The sequence below is a fragment of the Camellia sinensis genome, unplaced genomic scaffold, assembly GCF_055761805.1.
Source record: "Camellia sinensis isolate YWXY unplaced genomic scaffold, ASM5576180v1 Unanchor1, whole genome shotgun sequence".
NCBI classification, from domain to species: Eukaryota; Viridiplantae; Streptophyta; class Magnoliopsida; order Ericales; family Theaceae; genus Camellia; species Camellia sinensis.
Genome location: NW_028128987.1, coordinates 9,336,024 through 9,349,888, shown reverse-complemented (window position 1 = coordinate 9,349,888; position 13,865 = coordinate 9,336,024). Strand labels below are relative to the sequence as shown.

The 13,865-nt window shown below is 32.5% G+C and overlaps 2 pseudogenes; both read right to left on the bottom strand.

Annotated features, from left to right (window-relative positions):
- Window positions 1-5,086: 5,086 nt before the first annotated feature.
- Window positions 5,087-5,206, bottom strand: LOC114286822 (5S ribosomal RNA; annotated as a pseudogene).
- Window positions 5,207-5,425: 219 nt separating this feature from the next.
- LOC114286823 (5S ribosomal RNA) lies at window positions 5,426-5,544 on the bottom strand (annotated as a pseudogene).
- Window positions 5,545-13,865: the final 8,321 nt, after the last annotated feature.

Here is a 13,865-nt window from a genome sequence, read left to right as displayed (position 1 = left end):
AAAAAATTATAAAAAATAATAAATTATATATTAATAATTATAATTATAATTTTTTATTAATATAATCATTTTTCAAAACACGCCTGATTTGTAATATTCCTTTAAATTAATGATATACACAATATATATATACTACCACATATAAAAGTTTTAGAAACCAAATGTTTTGGTCTCTAAAAGTGAAAATTTTGTTGCAAAAGACATTTAGGGACTAATTTACATCGTCATGAAGATGGTCACTAAAACGTCGTCCCGAAAAGTAAAAAACAAGGCTTTTAGCGACAAATTTTTGAAAATGTCACTAATAAATAGACTTTTAGGGACAAAATAATTTGGTCTCAAAATGATTTATTTTTTGAGACAAAAAATTTGATCTCAAAAGGATAATAATTCATCACTAATATCTAATTTTTGTTGCTAAAAATATAATAATTACACTTTTTGCAACAAAATTATTTGGTCCCTAAAAAATAATTTTATCCCTAAATTTTGGTTTCTAAAACTTTAATTTTTTTTATAGTGATATATGCATAAAAAAGAGAAAATAATATTCATACTCTCCTTTTAACTTCTCACAGTCATTTTTATTTTTATTTGATCAACAAAAGGAAATTTATTGATGAAACTCATGTAAAAAATATTACACATGGTTACATAAATAAAAGTTATGAAAATGTATTATAACTTAACCAAAAATGATTGAGTGTTCTAATTTTAAAACCCTAAGAGAAGCTCTAATAGTGAAACTCACCGTATGATATAATTTTTTTTTTTTAGTTCTACCTCACTAAAGCCTACATTAAAACATTAATTTTAAAATTTTTAGGGGTTGTTTGGGATAACTTATAAAAGTTAAAAAGTCAAAAAGTTGTTAAAAAAATTAAAATGTCCATACTATTTGGGAGAAGCCTAGAGGGCAAAATAATATCTTTTGAATTCAACTACCTAAAAGTCAAAAAAGTCAACAAGGATAGAATAGTCATTTTAATTTTATTATAATATTTTATTACACATCTTTTCTTAAAAAATTAAAAAATTATCTCAAATATACACTTTTTTTTTACTTTTTTAATCAAAAAATTAAAAAATACACTTATATAACACATTCTAAACAACCACTTAATCACTACCCTAACTTAACCGAAGTATCCCAACGAAATCGACAACCTCTAGCTAGCGCAATCATCTCACCCTCCTTTTCAGATAAGTGAGAAATCCTTTTCGGGTCGACAAAATTTATACGCAAACTCGAATAATAGTTCAACTTAAATAAAAAATAAATTAATTAATTAAACCCAACGGTAGATAGTGGAGAATAAAAGCATGCACGTTCAAGTGGAGTGGAGTGATCCTCAAAAAAGTCAAGTGGAATAAAAGCATGCCATTTTGGAAACCAAAATAGAAAGTCATGTTTTTGTCAAAATGTCCAAAAATACTAGGGATGACAATGGATAATCTACCCTGTGGGTATCCATGGAGACCCAACCCAAATACATGGGTTTTCTCCTCTTTTTCTTATCCATTGGGTAGGGTAGATGATATTCTTTAAATATCCACAGGGGATGGGTTGGGGATGGGTACCCACTAATTTCCCCATATGTTTTTTTTTTTTTTTTTTTTTTTTTTTTTTTTTTTTTTTTTTTTAAAGATCCACAACCAAAACTAAATATACATTCAATCTTTTTTCTTTTTTTTTTTATTTATTTTTTCAGGTTCACAACCATTTTTTTTTTTTTTTAAGATCCACAACCAAAGCTAAATATACCTCCAATCTTTTTATTTTTATTTTTAAGGTTCACAACTATTTTTTTTTAATTTTTAAGATTCACAACCAAACCTAAATATACATTTAATCGTTTTTCTTTTTTTAATTTTTTTTAAGGTTCACAACCAATTTTTTTTTTTTTTTTTTAAGATTCGCAACCAAAGCTAAATATACATTTAATTTTTTTTTTTAATTTTATTTTTAAGGTTCACAACCTTTTTTTTTTTTTTTTTAAAGATTCACGACCAAAGCTATACATTCAATCTAATTTTATTTTATTTGGCTCAACAATAAAATCAAATATATATTAATTAACATTGTCACATTATTCTTGTCAAATTTTATGCATATCTAGAATTTTTTAAATTTATTTAAAAAAAATTAAGGACACTGTCTAGTGTAGGTTTCGGTTTGCTTTTCTATGTTATTTTATTTTGTTGTGTATTGTAATTTTTAGAATGGTTTGCTTGTTCTGAAATTTCAATTAACGAGTATGAATCTATTTGTTTTATGTTATCACACAATTTATACAACATATATATATATATATATATATGAATGTATTTGAAAATAAAGAAATTGTAGAGAATCAAAACAAGCATGAGTTGTGATTGGTTAGAAATGATGGGTACAAAGATTTATTTGCTAGAAAAACAAAAAAGGGATACAAAGTCATACTAAATAATTTTTTTGAAATTACAAGAATTTTTCTTAGTTATAAACAGATTTAACTGAAATCAACTTGTTTCCCAATGTTATACTTCATTTATTTAGATAGAAAATATTTTTTAATGAAAAATATTTTTTATAAAAAAAATTCAAAATATATTTTTTTATATTTGGTGGTGGTGGTGATGGAACGAATGTGAAAGTAGAAATTGTTACATAGTGGTGGGGTGATGGCGGCAGTGATGATGGTAGTGGCTATGGTGATGGTAATGTGACAGTGAAAGTGAGAATAGTGGTGATGGTGTTGTGAAATTAGTAAAAATTTAATTGAAAAAATATTTTTTGTTTTTTAAAAGTAACAAACAACAAAATTCGTGGGGGACTAAAGGAAGAAGATGGAGGATGGATTGGGTGTGGTCATGCATAGATATCTTAAAATGAGTAGTTCAAATTTGTTAAAGGTATAATTAGAATTTGGATAAATTAAAATGAATGGTTCAAATTTGCTAAGAGAAAGATGGTTTAATGTCTAAATTGTCCGTGGCTAACAATTCCTTGTTTATGCCCTCATGCAATTTAATATGAGTCTTATAACACTTTCTTCAAACAAACTTTTTGATTGTCTCAAAATTATATATTTGATTATTATATAACAAACTTTTTAATTAATTAATTAATGTGTATTTGATTTTGTTGTTGAACCAAATAAAATAAAATAAGATTGAATGTATATTTAACTTTTGTTGTGAATCTTAAAAAAATAAAAAAATAAATAAAAAAATAAGTTGTTAACATTAAATATATTAAAAAAGAAAGAAAAAAGATTGAAGGTATATTTAACTAAAACCTTTATAAAAAAAAGACAAAAGAAAAACAAGAAGGTTGTTAACAATAAATATATTAAAAAAGAAAGAAAAAAGATTGAAGGTATATTTAACTTCTGTTGTGAACCTTAAAAAAAAAAAAAAATAAATAAAAAATAAAAAAATAAATAAAAATAAATTGTTAACATTAAATATATTAAAAAAGAAAGAAAAAAAGATTGAAGGTATATTTAGTTTTTGTTGTGAACCTTAAAAAAAATTAAAAAAAAAAAAAGTGGTTGTTAACATTAAATATAAAAAATAAAAATGGGGATTAAAGTGGGTTGGGGAAAATCCATACCCATTAAAAAATGGGGAGGGTGGTACCCATGGGGAATGGGGAATGGGGAATGGAGAAAATTTATTATAGGGGAATGGGGATGGGGAATTAATATCCACCCCATTACCCCCCATTGCCATTCTCGAAAAATACAAGTGGCAAAAATATAATAAAATTGGTTTGGAAAGTGTCAAAAATGCAAGTGTGAAATTACAAATTGAGGGCCTATGACAAAAAAATAAAAAAATAAATTTTTTGTGTTAGGTAAGGGTATTTTGGTCATTTTAATTTGATTTGACACCATAAACAAATATTAAACTAAAAAGCCAAAAGTTAACTTTTTACCAACTTCCGAAAACAACATAGTGCATTATGAGCAATGATCCGTCTTTTTAATTTTAAAATTTTAATTGAGTTCTAATAATATGGTAGGAAATAAAATAAATAAATAAATAAAACCAAAATCAAAATATCACATCACAGTAGAGTTCATTCCCATTAGAGCTCATTAGAACTCCTTTATTAGAACTCCCAATCATTTTTCATTTGCATTACTCCTTTCGTCTTACTTTATTAGTTCGTTATTTTATTTTTTTGTTATTTTAAATATATATCCATCTTGAAAAGTTAAAATTTTATATTTAAAATTTTTTATAATTATCCCTAATAAAATAATTATAAATATATTTAAAAATGAGAATAGAAGAGTAATTTTGAAATTAAACCTTTAAAATTTGCATTCAAAATGAAATAATTATATTTCTTTAAAAAGTTTAAATTTTTAAAATGGACTACTAATATTGAAAGGGTGTATGCGTTAAATGTAGTGGTTACTTCCCTAATTTATAAAATGTTTTTGTGTATGAGAAAAGTTAGGGATTATGAAATTTTTTTTATGAAAATGATCATGAAAGAGTTATGATCCTTAGATTATCTTGATTAGTGTGTGCTGCTTTATTCTAAGTATAATCCAAGGGTCACAAAACTTTCATTATTATTTTCATGAAGGATTTTTCATGATACCTAACATTGTTGTTTGTGTATACTGGAGTTGTTGAAATGAAATAAATGAGGTTAACACCATTGAATTTGATAAAAAAGAAGAAGCAAACAAGGCAAGAAGGAGAAGAAAGTGGTCGGTTTGGATGTGGATTAATTTTTTAGTTTTTTGACTTTTTGGTTATTTTAGCGTGGACAGGGGGTCACCCATCCTAGTACTACTCTCGCCCAAGTACACTTAACTGCGAAATTCTGATGGGATCCGATACATTAGTGTTGGTATAATCGCACCCGAAGATTAACCGCATCTTTATTATTTTAAGCATCTGACAAACAAAAAATGTAATTGAATGGAAAAAGATAATCTGAAAATGGTTCAAAAACGAAAAATTTGTCGAAATGGTAGCAAAAGTGATTGAATTGGCTAGAAATTGGGCAGGTTGTCCGGAGAAGGGTGAAAAGAGAAAGAAAGAAAGGGCGGAAAACAAAAAAAAAAAGAAAGGGACAAAAGAGATGCAACACGAGAACTTCTCAAGGAGTCACCCATCCTAGTACTACTTTCGCTCAAGCACTTAAAACTGCAGAGTTCTGATGGGGATCTAGTGCATTAGTGTTGGTATGATCGCACCCAAAAATTAACTGCGTCTTTGTTGTTTTAAGCACCAGACGAACAAAAAATGAAATTAAATGGAAAAGGATAATCTGGAAATAGTTCAAAAGTGAAAATTTTGTTGAAACGGTAGCGAAGGCAATTTAATTGGTTAGAAACTAGGTTGGTTGTCCAGAGAAAGGTGAAAAGAAAGAAAGAAGGGGTAAAGAAAAACAAAAAAAAAAAAGAAATGGACAAAATGGGTGCAACACGAGGACTTCCTAGCGAGTCACTTATCCTAGTAATACTTTCGTCTAAGCACACTTAACTGCAGAGTTCTGATGGAATCCGGTGCATTAGTGTTGGTATGATTGCACTCGAAAATTAATCACGTCTTTATTGTTTTATGCACTAGACGGACAAAAAATGAAAAAGGTTAATCTGGAAACTTGGGATTAATTTTTTGACTTTTTGAAAAAAAAAATAATTATAATTTAAATGTGACATTTTATCTTATTAATTTTTTAATTTATTTTATCTTTTTATCCACAAAATAGCCGAAAAAAACCTCTCAACTCTTTATGCCAAATGAGTGCTTAATGAGTTGGAGTTGGATCACCACCGCCACTATTTTCTATTATAAATAACATCACCAGTTTGAGTTAGAAAAGATCAAAAAAAAAATAAATAAATAAAAAAGGCATTGCCAAGGTTTGTAGTGCTGAAATCAGAGTGTAACGACAGATACTTGCGGTACATAAATGAAGATGTGCAACAAGTGCATTGGTTTGTCCAATTCTCTGGAGAGGAGGTTGTGAGCCCGTACGTAAAGTTCCAAGTGGAGTGGGCAAAGATTGGAAGAAGGAAGGGACATCTGGTGCACATAAAGTGTTGTTACAACAACAAATACTTGGTAATAAGATTGCCTCCCAATCAGAGGTGGATTGTTGCTGGGGCTGACGAACCAAATGAAGACCAATCCATATGGTCATGTACTTTGTTCGAGCCCATCTATGTACAGGGCACTGATGGTGTCCGATTTCGCCATGTCCGGCTCGGTCGCTATGTATGCTTATGGAGGGATCCATCCCCACGCTATGCCTGCTTATTGGCCAATTCCACAAAAATTGACAAAGATGGTTGCGATGTCTATACAATCATCGAATCTGTCTGCAATTCGCATCCAATGACATTGGAGACGAAAGAGTTGGAAAAATATGCTAGAATAGTCACTACATACAGACCTTGCCTTCACTTTTCAATCTCAACCCGTTTTGTTTCTCAAACTTTGAACCATGACTTTCATAGCAAAATTATCGTAAGGTGAGTTGCCATTATTATCTTGTAAAACATCAATGGAGGAGTCATAACAAAATCCACATATAAGAGGTGTTTGGCAAGTTGGGTTTGGATTTTTTTTTCATTAAAATCTACAAATCGATAAAATATACTAAAATTGTCAATAAGACAAATGTCATATCAAATTCATAATTATTTTATTTTTTCTCTTACAAATATCACATCTAAGTACAAAAAAATACAATCATCTATCCAAACACAACTATTTTAGCCTACTAAAATAGTCAAGAATTAAAATTGATAAGGGAGATGTCTGAGAGGTTCATTAAGTGTAATGTGCTGGTCCATCAAGTGTAATGTGCTGCAGCTGTAGACAATATTCTTTAACAGATTGTAACAGATTTAGTTAGCTTGTAACAGCTTTAGTTAGTTAATTAGTTAGATGATGTGTAGTTAGTTAGAGGTGTGGTTAGGTTAATTAGTTTGTTAACTGTACTGGTGTATAAATATGATTTGTAATCTTTTATTATATTCACTTTACCTTTCATCATGGTATCAGAGCACCAAGAAGCTCTCGCGAGCAATTCTCAAGATTCATCTATGGAGTCCTTTGCTATTCCTTCAAATCTCAATTTACTGCTATCGAATCTCAGTTCTCTTGTAACAGTGAAGCTGGATGGCTCAAATTTTGTTATTTGGAAGAATCAAATGCAAAATCTGCTTCGAGCAACGGATCTACTCGCCATTGTTGATGGCTCAAAGAAGTGTCCTGTTGACACAGTGTGACAGTCTGCAGGAATGGAGATTCAAAATCCAGAAGCTATTAGATGGAAGATGATTGATGCGCATCTACTCAGCTGCATCACTGCTACTCTCTCTCCTGCGATTTTCACTTCTGTGTTACATCTTCACACCAGTGCTCAGGTCTGGCAATTTCTTGATAAACACTTTACCTCTCTCTCTAGGTCTCATATCCACCAGTTAAAGAACAAATTGAGTTCTATTTCAAAGGAATCAGATTCAATGGAAGTGTATTTGAGCAAAATCAAAAGTATTGTTGATCAGCTGAGTATTGCTTCGTCATTTGTGGAAGATGAGGATATTGTTCTTCTTACATTGAATGGATCGCCTTCTGAATATGATGCAGTTAAAGTAGCTATTCGTACTCGTGCAGACTCCATTTCTATGGAGGATCTTTCTACTCTACTCTGTTCAGAAGCTATTCACATTGAAGGAAAATTAAAACAAAATTATGATCTAACTGTTGCTTATGCAACTGTGAAAGATTCTCATGCTTCTAATACTTCTAGAGGATTTAACTCTTATCATCATAACAGAGGTTCTTCTCGTGGTGATTCTAGAGGTTCTCATAGAGGCACTCGATTCTATTCAGGAAGATCCTCTCGTGGCAGATCTCAAGGAAGAGGACAATTTGGCATTGTTTGCCAAATCTGTGGTAAAGTCAATCACATAGCTCTTGACTGTTGGCATAGGCGAGATACTCAATTTCAGTCTTCACAAGTGTCTTCATCCCAGCAATCAAAGACATATCAGTCTCATTCTCAGCCATATCAGTCTCAGCAATCAAAGGCATATGTTACCTCTTTAACTGAGGACAATGGTTCTTGTTCTCCCTGGTTTTTGGACTCAGCTGCTTCTGATCATATCACTAATAATCTTCATCAACTTAACTCCATTTAACCCTACACTGCTGGTGATCAAGTCGCTATTGGTAATGGCTCTTCCCTTCCTATCACTCATACAGGCCAAGGTATACTACCTACTCCTCACCATTCTTTCAAACTAAACAAAGTTTTGCATGTTCCTTCTATTAATTCTAATCTTGTCTCTGTGCATCACTTGGCTAAAGATAATAACTGTTCTATCACATTTGATCATTCTTCTTTTACTATTCAGGACAAGCTCTCCAAGGCCATACTCCATAAAGGTTTTTATGCCAATGGCCTATATCAATTCCACACTCCAACCACTGCTTCCTCACATGCCTATAGTAGTTCAGTTACATTTGCTGATTCCACTGACATTTGGCATCAGAGATTAGGCCATCCTTCTACTCTTAAGTTTCATTTGCTTAAGCACAAATTACCTCTGTCTGTAGCTTCCAATAAAAGTACATTTTCTTGTGTACATTGCTTTATAGCCAAATGTCATAGGCTACCTTTTACACTGTCTAATTCCACTGTAAATAATCCACTTGCTTTGATTCACAGTGATGTATGGGGTCCCTTTAATAAATCTGCTTCTCCTTACAAATACTATGTGTTGTTCATTGATGATTTTACCAGATTCACTTGGCTTTATCCTCTTGTTTATAAAAGTGAAGTGTGTGCCAAATTTATGGAATTCAAAGCTTTTGTGGCAAAACAGTTTGGTTTTCCTCTCAAAATTCTTCGTAGTGATGGAGGTGGTGAATACAAGAATCATCCTCTTCAACATTATCTTCACATTCATGGTATTCACCATCAGTTTTCCTGTCCACATACTCCCTCTCAAAATGGAGTGGCTGAGAGGAAGCACTTACATCTCACTGAAACTGCTATTTCTCTTCTTCATCAGTCCTCTATGCCTCTTCTTTAGTGGTTTGATGCCATAGCAGCTGCCACATATTTGATCAATCGTTTACCTAGTGTTTCTCTTAATAATTGCTCTCCTTTTGAGTTGATGTATCATACTTCTCTTGATTACTCTCTACTAAAAGTCTTTGGTTGTCTTTGCTTCCCCTGGCTTAAACCTTATGCTTCTCATAAGTTGGCTCCTAAGTCGACTCCTTGTGTTTTTCTAGGATATCATCCTAGTGTTAAGGGCTATAGATGTTTAGATCCTCAGACTGGTCACATTCATTTATCTAGACATGTTACTTTTCATGAACATGAATTTCCTTTTTCCTCTTCTACTTTTGCTTTTTCAATTTCTTCTCTTCCTCTTTTATAGGATTTCTTTTGGTCATCCTCTCCTCAGCATAGTTATTCTCAATCTGCTCTGGCTCAACAGTCTAGTGTCTAGACTACATCTGCATAGCCACAGTCCTTTTCACAGCCACAGTCTACCTCTGCCCAGGCACCGTCCTCTTCACAGCCAGTATCTACATCTGTACAGCCCCAGTCCTCTGATCTAGCACCACCTGCTCAGTTTGCACAGCCTAGCTCTGCACAACCTTCCTCTGCCTTGTCTCCTTCTGATCCTTCACTAACTACACTTTCTTCCCATCCATCTATTCCTATGAATTCTATTTCTGTTGTTTTACCTCTTCATCCTCCTGCTGCTATCAATTCTCATCATATGCAAACCAGATCCAAATCTCATTCTACTTGTTTCTCTTCTACTCTCACTTCTTTTGCTGGCTCCTCTCCTTCTCCTGATATTGAGCCCATCTCTTATAAATCTGCTCTTGATTCTCCAGTCTAGCTTTAAGCCATGCTTGATGAATATGCCACTCTTCAATATCAAGGCATATGGTCTCTTGTTTCCCTACCCCTTTCCAAGCAATAGGTCTTCAAAGTTAAGAAGAATTCTGATGGCTCAGTTGCTAGGCACAAAGCCAGACTTATGGCTAAGGGTTTTCATCAGCAACATGGTATTGACTTTCATGATACCTTTAGCCCTGTGGCTAAACAACCCACAATTCGCATTTTTATCTCTTTAGCTCTTCATTATCATTGGCCTCTCAAACAACTTGACATATCTAATGACTTTTTACATGGCAAGTTGGATGAAGAAGTATACATGGAATAGCCTCCTGGTTTTGTGGATCCTTCTTAGCCTACTCTTGTTTGGAAACTTCACAAGGCTCTTTATGGCTTGGAACAGGCTCCTCGGGCCTGGTACTCTAGTTTCTCATCCTTTCTTCTCTCTAAAGGATTTCTTCAGAGTCATTGTGATTCTTCTCTCTTCATTCATTCTACCTCTTCTTCCATTACCTTTCTTCTTATATATGTCGATGATATTCTTCTTACTGGCTTTGATCAGTCCTACCTTACTTCCTTATTAACTCAAATGCACAATGCTTTTTCCATGAAAGAATTAGGGGATATTTCCTATTTCTTAGGTATTTCAATTCAGTCCACTACTCAAGGCTTCTTTCTCTCCCAGCACAAATATGCCTTGGAGCTTCTTCTTAAAGCTGGCATGACTACTTGCAAGCCTTGTGCTACACCTACATCTGCTAAACCTTCTCTTACTGCTGCTGATTCTCTCCCATTCTCCCAATATTTTCTTTATCGCAGCCTTGTGGATGCCCTTCAGTATCTTACTATAACTCGACCTGAGCTCTCATATCCTGTAAACCAAGCCTGCCAACATATGCATGCTCCTACTGTGGCTCATTTTTCCTCTGTTAAACGTATCTTACGATACATTAAAGGCTCCATTTCTCATGGTCTTCTATTTGTTTCTGGTTCTTTTCATCTCACGGCCTACTCTGACTCCAATTGGACCGGGGATGCCACCGACAGACGTTCCACCTCTGGTTACTGTGTGTTCTTGGGTTCTAATCTCATTTCTTGGTCCTCCAAGAAACAGTCCATTGTGTCTCACTCCTCGACCGAGGATGAATATCGGTCCTTAGCACACACTGCTGCAGAACTCACTTGGTTACAAATGCTTCTTGTTGATTTTCACATTCCTCAGCCATCTCTACCTGTTCTTTGGTGTGACAACATGTCTGCCTTGTCCTTGGCTGCAAGTCCGACCTTTCACAGCCGCTCTAAACACATTGAAGTGGACTGTCATTTCATTCGTGAGAAGGTTGCTTGTTGCCAGTTCTTTCTCAATATGTTCCTTCTTTGGATCAATTGGCTGACATTTTCACAAAGTCTCTGTCCACTGCCAGATTTTCTTTTCTCACTTCCAAGCTTCGTGTTGGTCTTCCCCCTCTCAACTTAAGGGGGCATAATAAGGAAGAGGTCCAAGAGGTTCATTAAGTGTAATGTGCTGGTCCATCAAGTGTAATGTGCTGCAGCTGTAGACAATATTCTTTAACAGATGTAAATGGGTCTTCAAAGTGAAGAAGAATTCTGATGGCTCAGTTGCTAGGCACAAAGCCCTTAGCACAAAGCCAGACTTGTGGCTAAGGGTTTTCATCAAAAATAACTTACTAAAATAGCCAACTTTCTAAACGAGCCCATAATCTCGTTGATGTAATCCTTCACACCATAACAATAATCTGCAGTGAGTCCTAATTGATTGAAAAATTCCACTTCTACATATACTAACAATGACCCGTTCCACGAATCCTGATTTTGATCTGACAAATTGAGTTTATTTGTAAAATTAGAGTTTTGATTTATTTATTATTTGGATGTATTTTGAAAGGTAAATTGAGAAAAAAATATAGAGTGTATTGAAAGTAAATTATAAACCTAAATAATTTAATAGAGTATTAGACATAATAATTTTTTAGATGCAAATCGAATCCCCATAAATGCCTACTTAGTGTAGTGCAATTTTCTGGGTTCCTTAGCGGACTATGCCTAGATTCAGTACATGCATGAGGCTGAAGAGTTATTAATCTGCCCATGGACCATAAATGCCTACTCAGTGTAGTGCAATTTTCTAGGTTCCTGAGCGGACTATGACTAGATTCGGTACATGCATGAGGCTGAAGAGTTATTAATCTGCCCATGGATCCATTCTGGGAAAGATACTCTTCAGCCCAAATTATAGATTGGAATGAGCTATTTGGACCCGTGAGATTCAGCATGAGTTTTGTTTTGAAGATCAAAATCATTCATTTTATCGGGCAATTTGTGTATTTAATTGACACAAAAAATTAAATTGATCCGATAATCGTAATTTATTCAATTTATCGTATTTGTCATTAGAAAAATAGATGATTTATTTTTAAAAACATAGTTGTTGCCTATTTTAATTTTTTGTGACCAACGTTACAAATTAAATAAGCTCGATTAACGGATCGACTTGATTTTTTATGTGGATGAAATATACAAAGTAGCCGACAAAATAAACAATTCAAATAATCAAAACATGACTCGTGGTGAAATCCACGTGCTTAAATAGTATCCTCCAATCCAAATTTTTGACGGTGGACGATCCTCCTCCAACTGAATATACATGAAATTAGAAAGAAATTTTGAGGTTTATGTGAAAACTAAATGATAATTTTTCTATTAAATTAATTGGCTAAATTACACTGTTCGTCTATTTAGTTTGAGTCAAATTTTACTTTTGTCCTCGTTATTTCAAATCGAACCCTACAATTTCAGTTTTGTTGCAATATAATCCCTCAGTCACTTCCTATTAAAATTTTGAACGAAAAAAATTATGTGTAAAATTAAAGGGACCGAAGTGTGATTCAAAAAAGTAAAATAAAATAAGGACAGTGGTATAATTTATTTATTACACTAATGATCCTTTTAGTTTCTTTAAATATATTTATATCCCTCAATTTTGCATGTGTTAGTTTTCTATTCAAAACGTTAATGGTACAAGATTGAAGGACAATATTGTAAGAAAACTAAAAGTATAAAATCCAAATTAAGCTATGGGACTAAAATTGTAATTTACCCAATTTAATGCTATACGCAATATACATACATAAATACATATATATATATATATATAATATTCACTCTCCTTTTAAATTTACCCAATTAATATTGTCACTGACTGGGCTGGTTTTGTGGAGTTTAGCCAAGTTTGCCAAGGAAAAAATTTCAAGCCTATACATGCGGTGGTGCCAAAAAGAGTTTAAGATTTTAAATTGGATAAATTATACTTATCTCTTTTAAAATTTAATGAAATTACAAAAACTTTCTTTTGAGATTCCTAAAATGACTTAAATCTCTCTTGAGATTCATTTTTTATTGCACTAACTTTTCCTGAGATTTAATGAAATGTATAAATCTCTCCTGAGGTTTCTGAAATGACAATAACCTCTCCTAAGAATTAGTTTTTAATTACACTAACTTCTTCTAGGTTAAATGAAATGGTAGAAACCTTCCTTGACATTTCCAAAATGGCAGAAACGTATAAATCTCTCTTGAGGTTTCTAAAATGACAATAACTTCTCCTGAGATTTAGTTTTTAATTACACTAACCTCTTCTAGGTTAAATGAAATGGTAGAAATCTTCCATGAGCTTTCCAAAACGACAGAAACCTCCGTATATTTATTTTTATTACAGATTCTCTATTCTATTATTTTATCATAAAGAAATAACATAAAATATTGACATCATTAAATATTATTATTAACATCAATAATTGCAAAAACCAAATCTATATGGCTTCTTATATTACGGCATACATCAAATACATGTCGTTAATGATTTTTTTTTTTGCAAGCCGTTAATGATTTTTCAATAACGACATACATACCATGAAAGTCGTTAATTCATATATTTATGGCATATAAAAGTATGTCG